The 18,654-nt window shown below is 44.9% G+C and overlaps 1 protein-coding gene across 1 annotated transcript in view; it reads right to left on the bottom strand.

Annotated features, from left to right (window-relative positions):
- DUSP16 (dual specificity phosphatase 16) overlaps window positions 1-17,606 on the bottom strand; it is a 98,640-nt gene extending 81,034 nt beyond the window's left edge. Inside the window, exon 1 of the mRNA XM_073315620.2 lies at window positions 17,112-17,606. The gene's annotated coding sequence lies outside the window, so the exon portion shown is untranslated. The remainder of the gene's footprint in view (window positions 1-17,111) is intronic.
- Window positions 17,607-18,654: the final 1,048 nt, after the last annotated feature.

Raw genomic sequence — 18,654 nt, 5'->3', positions numbered from 1 at the left:
TTCTTGCACATTCTTCTGAAGCATCAGGTGCTGGCCACACTCACAAATAAGATACTAAATTAGAGTGACTAGATCCAGTACAGCAATTTCTGTGTTTCTATCTATGGAATCACCAGCACCATTTCCTAAATGTTCCTTTGAGACCCCATATCCAAGTGCTGTCTGAATCTCAGCCCAACCCTGCTCAGCTTGTGAAATGTGAAGAAAACACAGCCCAAAAGGATAGGTCTGCAAGACGGTTAAAAAAAAGCTTAAATAAACTAATATTAAACAGTTTCCTGTAACGTGCTGTCCCTAGATCTATTTAGACTATGGTTTTATATAGCACTCATTCAAAATATTCCAACATGCTTTACATATGGTAAGCAAAGAAGAAAATGCCAGTAATTTTAACTAAGGCAGTGGAACTGAAATTCATCCTCATGTGGAGACTATTTGTAATTTCTTAACTCTTGGGAGACCAAGAGATTTAAAATGGATTACAGAACCCTTCAGACTTTAAAAAGCAGCCAGTTCAATCCAGTCCTGGTGTGTAGTGACCAATAATAGCTGCCATTAGACGAAATATGTGAAATGAATTTGTTGTTTCTGTCTCATTTCTAGCAGACATGTCCAATCACAAAGCCACAACTGCAACTATTGGCTGTCTCAGCAGAGAGGCAAGCATTGAATAGGTTTGGAGAGGGGAAACCTTTCATGCCTTGATGGTCCCTCCAGGACAGACTAGAGACAAAGCAGGACAGACTGTCAGCTGGTGCACTGAAATTAAGTTAATTTACCTCAGCTGAAAATCTTGCCCACTGATCTTTGGTCAGCAATAGAAGAGCAGGCTGGCTGGAGATCAGAACAGAGAGGGAGAGAGAATGGTTTGAGGAATATTTATTTTAACATCTAGAGAAGTTTTATACCTTTGATATTTTGCTTATAAGGCATCAAAATTTTTCTGTTTTGCGTGTTTAGATTAAAGCTGTTTGGAGCAGTGACCATTTCTTTTATGTGTTTGTACATCACTCAGTGTGAACCCCAATATAATACTAGATTGTTTTTTTTTTATTTAAATAAACAATAGCAGGGTGGTCTGTGGAAGCTAACACAAGCACCACTGTGCCTGCTGTGTCTAGAGGGCATCAGTCTCCTGGATTGGATATTTTAGAAGCACTCCAGATCACTAGTCACATATACCGTATCACTTAAAGTTTAAGTCATGTTAAAGGCAAAATTTCTCTTCCATCCGAACTAACCACATACTTATGTTCTGTACAGATGTAAACATCCAAGGATAAGTGAAGGGGGGGGGGGGGGGGGAAGAAGAGGTAAATCATGCATTCATCAAGAAATCAATTAGTGAAGACTGATATATACATTCCACCCCCCCAAGGTGCATCTATGACACTTCTTTACAGGTGCCTGAGAGCAAGTTATTTGTGGCCTACTGTCCTTGGGCCTTAAATAAATAGAGGCCTCTCCAGATGATGAAGAGGTAGGCTATTTTTATGGTGTAGCATTTGAAATGCAATTAATCTGTTGGTTGCCTTTCTAAGTTTTACTGTTTAAAATCCATATCACAAGACAAGGAAAAAATACACCCTTCCTCAAGAGCAATCACATATCCCAATTCCACATGCAGGATTTTGAGTGTGCCTATTATATTATGATGATTTAAATTGAACTAGGATTACAAAAACGGCATGCTCTTAAACATAACTCCCACTCAAAGCAAGTTAGTATTAAAGTTTTCTTACATTCTCTAGTTGGACCTGTAGTATTTGCAATACTGATCCTATCAGAAATTGTACTTTCCTATACTTCCTAAAATATTGTTGGACTACATCTAGTGACTACCATATATTAATTGCAAAAAACCTATGTTAAAATACCATACCAAAGTTGGGTTTGTTTTTTTTGGGGGGGGGGGAGAAATACAACCTTACTCGATACCTACTAGCACAAGGCTACTAATCAGAATGAAAATACCTGCCTTGTCACCAACCTAGAACCACACTCCCTATAGTTTAAAGGAACAAAGCCCAATTGTATGACAACACTCTCAAACAACATTCCATTTTAATAGCTTTTTTTTTCTCCTTTGCCCACCAGCTTTCACTCTACTTTTCTTCTTTTCTTTCCCGTACTAGATCATAGTGCATCTTTTCCTGCACTGTCTCCACTGTCGGTTTCTTCTTTTTGGTCTACTTATATCACATCCTCTCTTCCTCTAAACTGTGTTCCCTACTTGTTCTCCTCCCACCCAATTCATCCCCATTACCCTAAACAGCAGCAGCAAAGTCAAACTGGCTTTATTTTTGTCAGTTTCACCACGGCCCACCTGGTTGTGGACAGCCACAGAAGAAACTGGAAATACTGAGCCATTTCCACCCCACTGAAGCTTGGCAACAATCTGAGCAGCAGCAGAGGCATTGAAGCTCAATCTGCAGACATGGGAAGATAGTACTGTACATCAAGGTATACTTAAATATGTTTGCAAAGTTATCTACACAACCATAATGGCTAGAAAGCTTTGGGGGGGGGGGAAATGGAGGTAAAAGAATGTGGTAGCAGTTTTGTTTGTGTTTTTGATTTGTTGGGAGGGCAGATGTTTTGTTTTTAATTACTGTAGCTTACATTCTGCAAAAGCGGATGGTATCTGACGGGGAGGGGGGGATTGTTTAAAAACTCCTATTTTCCACAGGTAAGTAGAATTTTCAAGCCCAACTGTAGCATATGACAGCCAACTTCTGACAGCAATTAGAGATCTTTCAGGAAGGTGGGGGGGAGAGTTATTTGCCCCCATATTAATACAAGAGAGAGAACAGAAAAGCAGCAAATATTTCACTAAAAATAATGACTGGCCCTCCGGAAAAGAGATGTTATCACATAGGACAAACAACACAGAAAAATCCACCAGTGCAAGGGATTTCTGACATAAATGTTCCAAAAATCTGTGTCCTGCCCCCCTAAGCATTGTTTATTTTCAGATACATCTCAAAACAACATTTTCTCAAACTTTAAAAGATACACCAATTCAGTAAAGAGCCTATTATACCTAAAACCCACTGACTTCAATAGGACTTGAGCACTGTTTCGTTAATCACGAGCTTATATGTTTTGCTGAATTAAGGCCAGAGACAGCACTTGTCCATATTAAGGATGGACTCTTGCTAAGGAATTTTTAAAACCCCTCACCCAGACCCGCACAAAAATTGCTTATTTTAATTAAAGAATTTTAGTAACCTAAGCCTTTAAAGATTTCACCCTGGTTTAAAATGCCCTAAAGGCCATTTTTCTGGCAAAGCAGATGGAGTTCTGAAAGAAAACTTTGTACTCTTTAAAATTCCCCAAACAAACAATTATGTCTCTTTAAAACTAGTGTTTGCTAACAATGTCACTATACTCAGCTATTTTTAGGTGCTGCTAAGTGATGGCCTCATAAGTGCATACAACTCCAAGCAATACAACCCAGAGGTTTCTTATTAGAATAAGGGTTGGAGGCTAGCTCTCAGTTGTGTCAGTGATAAGATTTCACCACCATCACCCCCCATCCTTTCCTACTCTACAAAATCTTAATTATAGACTGAACATGAGACCTAAAAGCCAATGGATCAAGAAATATCCTGCCTATTTTGTGTAAAATCTGGAATATTTGTGCCACAGCTGGATTAGAAAGAGGTTAGTCATTCAATAATTTCAAAGAGAAAAAAATTCTCAAAATACTACATCCCCACCCCACCCCCTCTCAAGGTTTGAGTTAAAGGACATATGTGTTCTCATTTAGCAATGCAGACATTTCATACCCACCTAAATCAGATGTTGCCATACAGACTGTTTGGACAAAAGTAGCTAAATGTGCTTGGTTACTACACCATTAAATAAAGCACACAAAGGACTTGCCATTAACTTTTTTGTCCCTTAACAGGCAGAGGTCATTAATAACTCATAACATTGTTAGAGACAAACAAAATACCTAAACTTCCCCATTGCTTTTCTATAGGTTTCATCTCAACAAAAGCAGCTGATAGAATATTACTCTGCATTTCCTCATACCAGAATAGGTCACACCTGCACTGTGTTGTCAAATCATACCACATTGGTTCACTGGGTAAAAAAAGATTTAAGGGCTACTCAAGTTTGTCCAAAAAACAAAAACAAAACAAAAAACCAGCCACCACCACACACAAAACAAAACAAAGAAAGCCACTGGATTATGTTGTTTAGGCCCAAAACGTGTGTCTCGCTTAATCGATACAATCTCACCCCCAGGCAAAACTTTTTCAAAGTGCCTACTGCTCTACAGTATGAATAGCTGATTTGCCATTTGTCTTCCGCTATTCTGGATTTGATCTTTGGACTGTTATATGGAACTCACAATATGTTAAGCCTCTGTGCTAAGACTGGGCATCTATATTTTCTCTTAAATGTTTTTCTCCCTTGCTCAGCAGTCAGGACAGCTTTATGAGTTACTTGAGAAGGGAGTAGTTTTGGTTTGGTTTTTTTTTAAACTGAGTTCATGTTTATACTCTTTGCTCTGACCATTTTATTTGGAAGATACCTCTAATTTTCTCCAATTTTAGTGCAACTCTTCCAATGAGGGCAATTAATGTACTGATGAGGAACATACCTACCACTACCAAAGGAAGGTTTTGGAGGGAGGGGGCACACATCAAATCTAACTCTTTTCTCCAAACTATTTTGCTAATCAGACAAAAAGGCTGAAAGCCTTCAAAAACAGATTCCCCAGGATCATTACAAAATCCAGAACGGACAATGAACGTAGTGCTCTTCAAAAATATTCTGGAAGGCACCATATGTTTTTCAACTCTGTTGTCATCACAAGGGAAGTTGATTGTTCCAAGGCAAAATTTTAAAGTTCTGGCTCTTAAGAAAAAGTGACAAGGCAGCACAATGACTAAGCAGGTTTAACTGACAATATGTGAGTGACACAATGAAATGAGATGATATTTCTGGGAAGTGAAAGGAAGCATAAATGTTCCTTAACCAACCCTTCTGGTCTGGCTCCTCTTCAAATAAGAAACATTGAGCCTAGAAGACCAAAATCCAGCATGAATGGAAGCCATTGGATTGACAGCTCTACAGGAAGTCAGGCAGCTTCTTAAATATCAATTGTGATGACTAAATTTAAGCTGTTCTTAAAATTTTGGCTCTAACGTACTTTGTAATTTTAAAATACTTTTAACAAGAGTAATAGGATAATACTAGGATACTGTTGTTTTGCTGGCCATGCTCTTTTGCTCTGGGAAGTATCTATTCCTAATTTACTTGTCTATTCGTTGTTGTGTTATGGTCTAAGTGGGGTAAGGCGGAGACATCAACTTTTAAATCGAGTGTAGCCACAGCTAGTTTTTCTTTTAGCAATTGGTTGCATTGAATTCAAAGGAGGAAGGAGGATGACAAAAGTATCATTAAGCACATCTACTTTTTATAGAATTATTTCTCATTAACTGATGTCTCTTTATACAATTTGAATTAGAGTGCAATTTAGATTTTATATAGTACCTTTCATATATTCCAAATAAGCATTACAGTCATAAACTGAAAATTGGTAGCATTGTTGATGTTTAGGGAAACACTGAAGTCATAAGAGGCTCTTAAACAGTTCTCACACACAGCCTTCAGAATTAGAACCGGTTTCAATGGGGAAGAGAGCAAGTTAGTCAGAACAGTCAGATTTATCCTAGACTGTTAGAATTATTATTCTATTAAGATAATGTTGAAGTAAAAAGAAAACAGTACAGATTTTAAGCATAGAAGTTTCTGGTTACCAGGGAATAAGGTACAGATTATCAAGGGGTGCGAAATTCAGTTTAGGAACGGGTGGCGTAAGGAATACATAATCTGCAATCTCTCCGATTGGGGGTAAAAGTTTAATGGGTCAAAGTACAGACATTGAGATATGGGGGTATGTTGTTCATATAATGGCTATGTTCAGGTGTGGAGTATAAGGAGTGGATACGATGAGGAGGATAGATTTACCCTCATTTGGTGGGATTTAATGTTCAGTGAGTTTATGGTTCCAGTTCATATGGTCCAATGGAAAAAGCCTCTCAGTCCCTTTCCCTTTCAGTTGATGCATGATGTCGTACCGGCTCACACCTCCTGGTACTGTCGGTGGCCGGTGATGTGTTCGATGTATATGTCCCTGGACCATCGGATGGTGTCCGAGACCATGAGGCGCCGCACGAGCCGTGTATAGCGTCGACTGATCCCACAGGTCCACAGCACACGCTCGTTGCTGGGGTCCCAAGCGCCCAGGGCTCTGACGATCAGGGCATCCATCTGCACCTCGTAACCCTTCGCTCTCAGGGTGTCGGCCAGGGGGGGCGTATTTTTCCAGCTTATGAGCTCGGGCTTCATGGAAGGCCGGGGTCCTGTTCTCGAAGGAGACATGACATCAACGAGGATGATCTTCCTCTGGGCCTCGTCGGTGACTACCACGTCAGGTCGCAACTGGCTGTCAGTACCGGGGATGGCACAGTTCACGGCGACCTCCCCCAGGCGCGGTGCGATGGCTTTCACCAGACAGTTCTGGATGGCGTTGTGGCGCAGCTGCCAGGCTCTGGAGTGGGGCTTGCAGCTGCACAGGACATGGGGCAGGGTCTCGTTGGAGTAGCCGCACTTCCTGCAACGCTTGTGTCAGTTCCCGTGGCGGACGGCTCCATTGAGCGGGATGCAGTTGAGCCGGGCATGGTGGATGAAACACCAGTTGGCGAAACGGGTGAAGCCGCCCCCGGCGAGGAAGTGGTTGCTGGCATCCCACCTGCTGGTCAGTTCGAAGGCTTTACCCTGGTCCGGTTTACACTTCAGGGTTTCCATGTACAGTGAGTGGATGGCTGCCTTCAGGGTCCCCTCCAGCATGCCCCTGGTGCTCGGGGTGACAATTGTCGTTGGACCTAATCTGCAGCACCAGGACTCCCAGCTCCTGGCACTCCTCGCACAACTTCCAGCGGCAGCCGATGCGCTTCCCCAGGCGATGTATGGCATTGCGAGCGCAGGACCACAGTGAAGCGATGTTGCGCCCGTCCCGTCCGAATTCGCCATCCAGGAAACTGCTCTGGAAGGTGGCGGTGTCTTGGTTGGAGGGGGCTCTGCCAATCCACTTCTTTGTTGTGTCATGGAGGGCGTTTGCCACGATGTTCCTTACCATGGAGTCGGGACACGTCAGCATGCAGAAGGCGAGGGTGATCGCCGCGATGTCACACAGGTCACCCATGCGGTGAACATTGGCACCACCATGCCTGTGGGTGATGTAGACCAGCTGGTTGCTGGCTTTCTGGGGAAGGAACAGCCACTTCTTCACCAGCTGCCAGACGATCCTGTCTGCCTTGTTGAGGGGCACCTTCGCCACGGCAGATCCCTTTAGGACAAATGAGATGCGGGGGATGAGGAAGGTGTTCAAGGCGTTTATCTTCTGCCACGGTGCTAGCAGGGAGGCTTCAATCTTGGTGGCATCCTGCAATATCTCCTGGATGGTATCCTCGGGTGTCTGCTGGACATGGAAACCCGTCGGCGTGCCGAGGTGCTGGTACGCCTGCCCCTCTGCCAGGGGGATGATGGGCTCGCCCTGGATCTGGAACTCTGTCGTCTGCACTGAGTCCCTTTTGCTGCCGTTGATGTGGAGAGTTGCGCGCTTCTTTGCATTGAAGCGGAGCCCCATCCAATTGGCAGCTCGACTGGTGGCATCTAGCATATGTTGGAGGTTCTCTGGATCATCCGCAGTCAGGACCAGGTCATCCGCATGAGCCAGGACACTCACTCTCTCACCATGGAGATTGAAGCCATCTGTGACATTGGAGATCGCTCGCAGCAATAGCTCCATGGCGAGGTTAAAGATGATGGGGCTGAGGGGACAGCCCTGCTTAACTCCGCTCCAGATCGGGATCTCGGCGGTCTCCCCTTTGACCGAGCGAATGGTGGTGCTGTATCCCTCGTACACCTCTCGGATCACACAAAGGAACTTCGCTGGCATCCCAAACTCCTGGAGCGTGGCAAAGATGTGGTGGTGGGGCATGGACCCAGAGGCATTAGCCAGGTCGAGCCACGCTATCGTGCACTGCCTCCGCACCCTTCTGGCTGTTTCGATGGTGGTTTGGAGGACAAATTTGTGTTCATAGCAGACCTCGCAGGACATGAAGCCTTTCTGGATGGAGCTGATGGCTCCCCTGCTCACCGACCACTCCGTGATCCTCAACGCCAGGCAGCTGGCATAGAACTTGTACATCGTGGAGCAGAGGGAGATGGGCTGCCAGTTGCTGGGGTCATCCCACTCGCCCTTCTTGTACACCAGTACCGTCATGGCCTTCTTCCAGGAGCTGGGAGTACGGCAGAATCGGTTGCACTGGTTGAAGAGCATGGCAAGGACCAGGCAGCCGGGATCTCGCTTTTTCAGGAGGCTGTAGGGGATGCCGTCTTTCCCAGGAGCTGTGTTTTTTGTTTTTGAGAGTCTGGCCATCACTTCCTTGGGCGTATAGTCAGTTTCCAGGACACCTGCTTTGTCGACGTGGGGCGGGGGGCAGAGGCACTCTGGGCGCTGCACGTCATTCCGGGCTATGTGGTCGAATACATCCTTGAAGTAGCTGTAGAGACACTCAGATGGGATCATGCAGTAGGGCGAGGTCCCATCTAGGATCTCTCTCATGGCCTTGGAGCGGTTTGCCCGGTACAGCTTTTGGATCCTTGAAGCCGCTACTGGATCGTTGCGGCGGCTGGCTCTACTTCTGCTCCCCTGGTGGTGGTGTTGTGGTTTGCAGCAGACGTTCTGTGGGCAGGTGGGGCGTTCTCCTGGTTCGAACTTCTCCTGGGAGCGATTTCCGCAGACAGTTCTTGGGTGAGCCTGTGTATGAGGAGGTCGAAGTAGTCAAAGGAAGCTGCCGCTTGTAGCTCCTCGGTCCAGGCAGTCTGCCACGGAGTGGCAGCCCTCACCATCGGCTGCTGGCCCTCATGGTCCTCGACCTCATCTGGTGCAGGCTCAAAGCCTGCGTGGTCAGCCTGCCATCTATCTCATGGGTCAGGATTCCCTTCGGTTGGGTGCTGGGGCGGGATCTCTGGCGGGATGCTGGTGTTGCTAGAGGTCGGAGAGACGCAGTCTGGCTCGGAGGTTGCTGGGACACTGCTGATCCTTCTATGAGTGGCTGCTGCCTGGGCGGTTGCTGCTGGAGTGTGAGATCTCCTGTAGGCAGTGTCCTGCAGAATGGACTTGGGGGCCGTGCTGGGCCGTCTGGCAACAAAGGCCCGGTGCTTTGCTGTGGCTGCAGGGCTGGTTCCTCCAGTAACGTCTGGAGTTTGTAGGGCGATCTGGGGCATGGTGCTGGCTCCTCCGATGGCTGGAGCTCGCAGGGTGGTCTGAGGCTTGGCACTGGCTCCTCTGGCTGCTGGAGATCGTAGGGTAGTCTGAGGTGTGGCTCTGGCTCCTCTGGTGGTTGGAGTTTGCAGGGCGGTCTGAGGGGCGGCGCTGGCTCTTCCGGCGACAGGATCTCGAGCAGCTATGTGCGGTGGGGCGCTGATCCTTCTGGGGATGGGGACGTGCTGGACAGGTGGCAAGGTAGCACTGAGTCGTCTCAGTATGGAGATTTGCTTGGCGACATGAGAGGGTGAGACGGGCCTCCTGCTGGCGAGAACCTGTGTGATGTTCCCTGAGGCAGCTGGTACCTTCTCGATCGCAGCATCCCGTTCCGCTGGCCTGGCGACAGGGGCAGGCTTCTTGCAAGGTCGCTTTTCTTTGTTGAAGCTCAGGAGCAGCGGCCCGGCGTGCAGCAGGAGGGCTGGGAGCCAGGGCAGGAGACTCTGTTGTTCCCTTGAGGCGTTTCCTGCAGGCGACTTGGTGCGTCTTGCATTGCTTCTGCGTCTCGAAGGGCAGGCTGCAGAGGGCACAGCTGAAGGCGACCCGCTTGCTGTGGCATCTCTTCAGGTGCCTGGTGACGCCACCGAGGAGGTGGAAGCTTTGGGGCGGAGAGCAGATGAGGCAGATGAGCATGTCCGCAGCGAGGGGATACTGCAGGTAGATGGTGTCCTCATTACCTTGCAGCAGGGGGGTTCCAGCAGCATCAGCAGTATCACTGGCTGGTTCATCCTGGTGTGGGCGGGTAGGGTCAAGAGGTCCGGCTGGGGGCTCAGCAGCTTCTTACTTATAGACACCCAGAGCCAAGCAGGACCTTAACATCTTATCTGAAATGTGGCACTAAACTTGCCCCCAGCCCTACCTCTCCCCCATGCATAGTACACTGCAATATCTTCATTGGCCTGAAACCCAAATCCTGGCATGAAACAGGAGCCTTTCAAACCAGGAGTGAATTATACAGATCAGTCCAAAAATTAAAAAAAATATTAGCAATAGGATGTCGCTATTCCAGTAATTAATAGTGATTTAGCCTTAAACAAGCCTTACTATAAAACTAAGGAAAAACTGAAGAAAACTGAAGTATAGAATCTAAATTATCAGGAGTAAGGGGTGGGGGGAAGCTGCCTACAAATTCTCTCCTATTTTGAGAGCAACATCTATGCTATCCATGCAGAGCCAAAGCCTTCTAATCCAGCAGGCTGAATACATACTAGTCATTCAAACCCAAGAATGTGTGCATAAAAGGAATTTCATTCAATTAGTCTCTGTTGTCCTCTTCATTTTATGCTCTCTGCAAAAGTTCTCAGTCACATGTTGCTACCATTTAGCACTCAGGTCAATCTTTTTGCCTCCCATCACCACTAAATACTATAAAACATTGAAGACAAATATGCAAGAGCATTTAAATGAAAGACCATATGTGCAGAAACACATTAAACTGTAATTTAGTCACTAAACAGCCCCATTTCATGCACAGAGCAAAATGAAATACAGCACAATGAAACTAATTATCAATAGTTTGAGCTCAACATTAGGAGACCTTGTCCAGTAGTTTAGGGCTGAAATTTGACCTAACTTAAAATAGTTATAGTTTTATGGAGAATGTCTTTCATATTCTAATTTTTGTAGGTTATCATTCAATATTTTAAATGAGATTTATCATAAGAAATCAACAGGCTGTATTTTGTACTATCATTTTATCTAGAAAAATTAAAACTATTATGTGAGAGGAGATGGAACAAAAACAGATCAATATTTGTTACACGTAAAAAGAAAACTGAGAAAGTCTTAACTTAAACGTGAAATATTATAACAAAAGGGTGTGAAAACACATTTGAAAGAACCTATGTGTAGGGGGTTTAGTCAAGTCACTGAAGAAGGATCATCAAAACTATATCTACCCAATCTGTTATATAACAATTCTAATATTGTGTCTGAAGAGAAATGTTTAAAAAGTTTGCTGAAGGTGCACGGCTCGTGTTGTGTCAAATAAAGGCATAGATTTAACTAAGGATTTCCTCAGCTAAAGCACCCTGTTCACCAATTAATTTGGCATATTTATGGACCATAAATGCTATAGCTAATGATTCAGTTAGTTCACACAGTGTGAGAGAAGAAAAATCAGAAGAACTGCAGTGTGTGGGACTGGGAAGATGGAGGAAGGGTAACAAAACTAAGAAAGGATCATTCTGCCTACCTCACTGCACCTCAGAAGTTTAAAAAGATACAACCACACAGTGCAGTGTCACAGCAAACCTTCTAGCACCAATGGCAACTTTCTTTCGCTCTCTCTTCCCTGCTTCTCTAGCCTGCCCAATTATTACACTTTGTTTCTAAATTACAGGAGCATTTCATAGGGACACAAAATGGAACAAAGCCAATCTTCTTAGAGCCAATTCTGAGTAGGTCAGTCTTGGCTCAGTAGCAAACTACAGAGTGCAGCAGGAGACTCAAGGCCTTGCCCCCCTCTTTCCTCCTCTAGATGCCGACTTGCTTCTGGCACTGAGGAAAAATAACTTACTGGTGGCCAACAAGGTCACCACTAGAGATGCCAGCAGCTGCCAACAAGCCATATCCCTAAGCAAACTAAGAGATGCTCTGACTAAACTACAGAAATTTATAAAGGATGGAGCCAAACTGTCCCTTAAAATACGTTTCCTTTTCTTCAGACGTTAAACGAAAGTACTAGAGAGCCCAGAAGACCAAAAATGTCTATCCAGAGATACAGCAAGGTCAGCAGTAGTGGGAACATCCTTAGCCCAGCAATGTGCTTCAACTCAGAACCACCTCTAGTAGTGAAGGCAGTTCAGATTCCAAGCCTGTTTCTCCACTCTGCTGCACCAGTTGTATTCTGGTAACTTTACTGAAATAAATGGAGCTACACTATTATATAAAACTGATGTAACAGAATTGAGGATTTGGTCCTTCAGGTATCTACTAGAAACATGACAAAGACCACTCACTCACACTTCACCCACCTCAGAGAGATGGCAATGACTTCCAAACATTACTGTCCTCAGCTGGGTTGAAACCAGAGCCAGACACAAGAGGCTTTATATCAGAGTGTCACACAATATCCACATCTTTTGACCCCAACTTTTATTCATGCAGGAGGACTATGCAGACTTACACACATGCCACGTGTGTTAGGCCAACAATTAATAGTCATGAAAAATGAATTTGCCATTACCTGATGATCAGTTTACTCAAAGTATTTCTCTTCATAGAGCTCATGGAATGCAAAGACACTTTCTGATATTTGCATATTCCACACAATCAACTCTCTATCTCAAACATATTAAATGCACTCCAGAAGTCTTGGGGGGGAGGGGGTGAATGATCTTCTACTCTAACATACAGAGACATGCTACTTCCTACACAAACATCTAGAAAACCAGGGCATGGCCAGGCAACACCCAACAAAATAGCCACAAGGACGCAAGAGATTTAAAAATAAAAAATAGAGACAGACACGAGCTAGATTATACCCTTGGGATCGGCATACTAAGGGGCCCCTCTGTACACAATCCATGTGGCTCGTGGGACAGAACGCAGGTTTTTTCACTGTGTAGTAGGGGAGGGTATGTGCAAATTCTGACCCCCCAACCCACTGGTCAAACTCCCCCAGTAGAAGAATACAGAGGGAATTCAGATACTCTCCTACATGGAATTTTCTGGTTCCTATATGGGCATTTTCATAAAGGCATCTGATCTGGCCCAATCTCATTGTTGGACAAGATGTTTCTCAGTTTATTGTTGTTTTTTTAAGTAGTCCAAATGAATTATTTGGCGGGGGGGTGGGGGGAAATGGGGGTGAGAGTTATGTTCTGTATCCCCTCTTAGAAGAGGAAGCTGCTGATCTGACGTACTTCAAAATCAAAAGGTGTACTGACAGCCTGGGACTTATGACTTAAAGGTGACAATGCCACCCCCTGCCAGGACCTGTCTCCCTCAGAAATGCACTTATTTTAGCTTGCCTTACTTCATTTAGCTCTGCTCTGGGGCTAGTTGCTCCCTTGGTTATATGATTTTAAAAAACCAACAACAACAACTACTAATAATAAACCAAGCCACACGAGTAACTAAGGAAGATAACTCTGAACCAGTACACCTGGTGTGATCTTGATTCGCCCTAACAACCTCCATGGTCTGTCATGTGATTTGTCCACTTGTGGTGGTCAGCATTCAGGGCAATGCCCATGATTTCCCACTTGTTAGTACAGCACCAGGCAATAATGGAGTGAAAACTGGCCTCCCCAGCCTCGGTTTCCTGGTGAGCACTGCCAAACACTAGTTTTGCAATCACACAATACAGTATGGGGCACATCACTAATTAACCACTCTTCTCAAAATGCAGCATGGGGATGCACGGGACTGAGTATAGACAGAGAAATAATTTAACAGAATACCCTAATGGTGCAATGGGCTGTGTCGGGGCAGAATCCCAAGTTCTAGAGTTCATTTCAGGATCAGAACCTAAGGAGGGAAATGATCCGTTTCTTTTGCCATTCGGTAGGGTTTACATGGAATCTGAGGTGGGGAAGCCACTTCTCATCTTCAGCCTGAGGGCAAAGGTACTGGCCAGTCACCATAGCCACAATTTTTAAGTGCAGGTCAGTATCGAGCCTTATAGCAGTAAACAACAACATTTCACTTTTCCACACCAAGTTTTTGTTTGCTTGGCAACAGGATTTTGCCTCACCTGCAGGTACAGGAGCCTGAAAATTAGCTGAAATTAGTTTATCAGCTGGACAGTACATTTGAGACATAATAAGGCTTCCAGAGATCCTAAAGGGACCCTAAATTAGCCCTCCAAAGCCTTAGTGAGCTGAATTATTTAGATTGAGAGAAGGAGGAGCATATTCTGCTCTTGGTTACACCAGTGTAAATCCAGAAACTTTACTTGGCTCCATTCACCCTGCGTACCGCCAGCTTCTGCTGGAAGAAACTGAAGCACAGGGTTCTCACGGCAGAAAGCATGTTTGGTGCTGGAGTTTACAATTGCATAGGGGAGCTATAACCACAACTCCACCAAAGGGCCTGTGACTGGCAGTGACCAGAAAGTGCGTTGTTTTGGCTGGACATCCAGTGTGCCCAGCAGTTGTAGCACATCCCCTGACAGATGGGCTCCTATGGAAGGTTAAAACTACTTTCTACCAAGGTCCAATGCCCCTGCTAGGATAGCCATCCCCACTGGACCAAGAGTGTGCACTTCACGCAGTCAGAGATGAAACAAGCCCATTTACTTCCACAGTTGCACCAGAGTAACTATGGACTGATTTTGTCCCAATACTTCCACTTAGAAACAGAAAACTGGACCCGTCAAAGATATTTATTTTGAGTAAAAAAACCAAACAAAAAAAAAAAACCAAACACCCCACAAAACCCTGATCTAGAGAAGGAATAAAGTACACTGGATTTTTAGAAACTTGCACGGTCTTTTTAGACATTAGCACATTTAATATTAACTCCGCCCCACAAAATCCTGCTGCTGTCACCTAGAACTTACACTTCCTTCTCCATTACTTTTGCTGTATTTAAAAAAAAAAACACAAACACACTCACTCTATCAGGATACATGCAAGCACCACTGTAATAGGAAGCTTACTGCATAGAATACATTAAACCTCTTGCAAATTTCTATTTTTGTATGGAATGTCTGCTACCACCACCAACAAGCATATCTGGTCATTATATGAACTCTTTGGGATAGCATATTCTTTAAAATTGTCTCCAGTTTCTAAAAGCTGAAGGGGGGGAAGGGGGGGGGGAAGATTCCTCCCGATTCCTCCCACCACCAAAAAACCTCTATATGCTTTTTAAACATACACACTTCCCTCATATTTCATCTCAGGAATAGGCTTGTGAACGCTCCAATTTCAAGTGAGCCAGCAAGGTGAACACCAACCACACAAAGAAATTAATCCTTAACATTTCTCCACCCTCCCCAAAAATACACCCATTTAAAATCCAACTCCTGCTTGTTCAGTTGTCACTTCATAAGTCTGTGTCCACCAAACCATATGCTGCCAGGAACAGAAACACATTCTAAAAGCAAGATCACCCAAAAAAAAAAAAAAAATCACAGAGAGAAACTGAAAACATCTTTTCAATGAGAAACAGCTCAAAATGCCTCCAGCAAGTTTAAAGTGTGCATATATATTTATGTTATAATGGATATACACCGAATGTTTGAGCAACAATTAGCCATAGCTGAAACAGTAAAATGTAGTAGCGATGCCCCTTTCATCTGGCGGGTGGGGGAAGATGAAGAGAAAGAGAGGGACAAGAGAACACATGTATAATCAATTTGAACTGAAATAACGTACAAAAACATATTACGTTTTTTGTTTGTTTGTTTTACAGCTTAGTGCCCTTCATCTTAGATGTAGTTTACTAGTGTTGAACACTGAAAACACCACTGCTGGTCAGGTTATGCAGTAGACTTGTCACATACACCTTATTCAGCACATGTTGATGTGTGGAGGTGTTTCCTTCTCCCAGGGCTTCTTAAAACATTCAGAAAAAGATTCCAGGGAGGGCTTGAAGTAATATAAAACACCAATCAAGCTCGTTTTAAAATCACTATATTTAAAATGGAATCAAACTAACGTTTCACAGGTAATTTTTTTTTTAGATTCTACATCAACCTCCATTTTGTTGGCTTGCTTACTTAAAATATTTAGTAAAGTTCAAGGCAGTACTTTCACTCATTTTTAAAGTTTTGGATAGTACTGTAAAACAAGATGTTTTTTTTTAAACTTCATTGTTTTAAATAATTAAAAACATTTGAAATCATGAATTCAAAATACTGTTTACTAAATTTGAAAGGGTCAGAAGCACTTATTGTTCCTGGAAGCAAAAACAAACAAAAAAAGTCAACAAATTCCCAAAACAGCCCTAAAAGGTTGTTTTATTTAATACACATTAATGTAAACAAATGACCTAATTTTTTGCTTGTTTTAAAAATCATGTTTTTTCCTTCCTCACACAAAAGGAAGCCCTGCTTTCTCTCTCTGTCCCTCTCCTTTAAAATCTGGGATTTAAGACAGGTGGCTATGTACTTTTTCCAAAGGTGAATTTAAAAACAAAACAAACCAAACCACACACAACCACAAAACAGCTTGCAGTGTTTAAGAGAATCAAAACCCCACAACAGTTAGGATCTGGTACTTTTTTAAAGCCTAAAAAGTGTCTCTCACCGGCAGCTCATCTGTCCCCCCTTTCTTCCCATATGAGGTGGGGAAGGGGACTGCCAGGGCCAGATAAACAAACCTTCCAATAAAAAAAAAAAGAGGGGGGAATAAAAGGATTGTGGGGAAGATGAGGAGAGAGCATGAAATAATACCATAGTCCCATCACTATTAGGAGCTTCCACCACCTTCCCTCACCCCAATTCACTGAACTGCTATCTCTCTCTTCTCCTAGGGCCTACACGCTGAAACATACACACAACCACCAAAAGAACACAAGTCAAGAAAACTACAAAGCAAAACATTGGGGAAGAGGAGCAACCCACCTCGGAGATCTTAAAAATCGCTTGCAAAGAGATCACAGATCGCATCTTCAGCCCACCCTAGAGTGGTGTCCCTATCGCACTGGAGCTAAACAGGGGGTGACCTTTGTTTGTGCGGGGCTGCCCCTAGGAACCTAGGAAGAAAACTCCCCCAAACCCTTTTGCCAGCCCCCTCCTTCCTCTACTTTCTTTTCAACACTTACTCCCCCCCCGGTTTGTTTCCTGGAGAAGGAAAAAAAAAGTTACCACCAGCTTCTTCGCTGCTGGAGCTGCTGCCAGACCCAACTTTCTCTCCTTCCAGCCGCTGGGAAGCTCCAGGCTGTTCTTCTTCTTTAAAACTTTATTCTGATCTATTTAAAGGGGGGGGGGAGAAGGAGAGAGAGGAAACGTTTGGATCTTTTCTCCCCCCCCCCCCCTCCAGATGGCTTGAGAAAACGAAGGGGGGGAAGAAGAAGAAAAAAAGCTGCGAAGGGAAAAGAAAGTTTAAAAGGCTGAGGTTTCCAAAAGGAACCACACAATTACTAATAAATGGCTAGAACAAACAGACACAAGGGGGGGGGAGAGAGAGAGAGTTTTGCTGGTCAGTAAACTTCAAGCTGCTGGGATGAGGTCATTGGTGTAAAAATAAAGAGATGGCGTCATTTGAAACCAATCCCAGTGAATGAACTCAGCCGGAGGGGGGGGGCAGAGGAGCAGGATAAGGAGACAGCAGCAGCCACCTCTGGCAAAGCAGCCTCGACTCCTCTCTCTCTCCCTCTCTCTCCCCCACCCCAACTCTGCTGTGTCTCCCCCCCCACCCCCAGGACATGCTTGAAGTGAACCTAATGCTGGTGTCACGGCAGTGCTGTCTGGCTTTTTTCTCTCGGCTTGAAAGGGGGCGGGATTCACATTTCTTCCCCTTGGACTCCTGTTTGAATACTTGGTTTCTGAGGCAGCCCCTGGGAGGAGCCTGGAGAGCCGCGATACAATGAGGCAGCTATTCAAATGAGTTGCGGCTGCTCCTCTCCCTCCCTCTTTCCCGCCTCCTTTCCTTGCTATCTCTCCATCCTTCCCTTCTCACTCCTACCGTCTTCCCCAGCCCCTGCCTTCTCCTTTCTTCTCTCCCTTTGCTTCTCCTGCCCGCCTACTGCTCTCCCTGCCTCCCCTCTCCTTCCTCTTCTCTCTCTCTCCTGGGCTTTATCTAGCCCCTTCTCCATCCTCCTCTGTCTCCCTTTCCCGCCCTCTCCCTCACAGGCCCCTTGAAACCAACCCTGCCAAGTGTCAGCTGGGCCATGTCTACACTAGGGAAGTTTATCACCAGCCCCAGCCCCAATTCAACGGTACCCTTAACACAAGCAGGAGCCCTTGTATTATATGCTCACAACACCCCTGTAAGGCAGGGGACTGCTATTAAGCCCATCATAGAGATGAGGAATGGAAATACTAAGGGTATGTCTACACTTAAAACGCTGCTGCAGCTGTGGTAGTGTAACACTGGAGACACTACCTACGCTGATGGGAGGGGTTCTCCTGTTGGCATAAGGAATCCATCTCTCCGAGAGACAGTAGCTAAGGCAATGGAACAATTCCTCTGTTGACCCTAGTGCTGTCTACACTGGGGGTACGGTTGGTATAGCTACATCTCACCGGGGTGTGAATTTTTCACACCCCAGAGAGACGCAGCTATCCCGATGTCAGTTCTTCGTGTAGATCAGCCCTAAGTCATTTGCCCATGGTCACACATGAAGTCAGTGGTGGAGCAATGAATTGAGCCCAAACGTTCCCAAATCCTAAACCAGTGCCCTAACCA

Source organism: Lepidochelys kempii, chromosome 1 (assembly GCF_965140285.1).
Source record: "Lepidochelys kempii isolate rLepKem1 chromosome 1, rLepKem1.hap1, whole genome shotgun sequence".
In the NCBI taxonomy this organism is placed as follows: domain Eukaryota; kingdom Metazoa; phylum Chordata; order Testudines; family Cheloniidae; genus Lepidochelys; species Lepidochelys kempii.
This window is presented reverse-complemented; position numbering and strand designations above follow the sequence as displayed.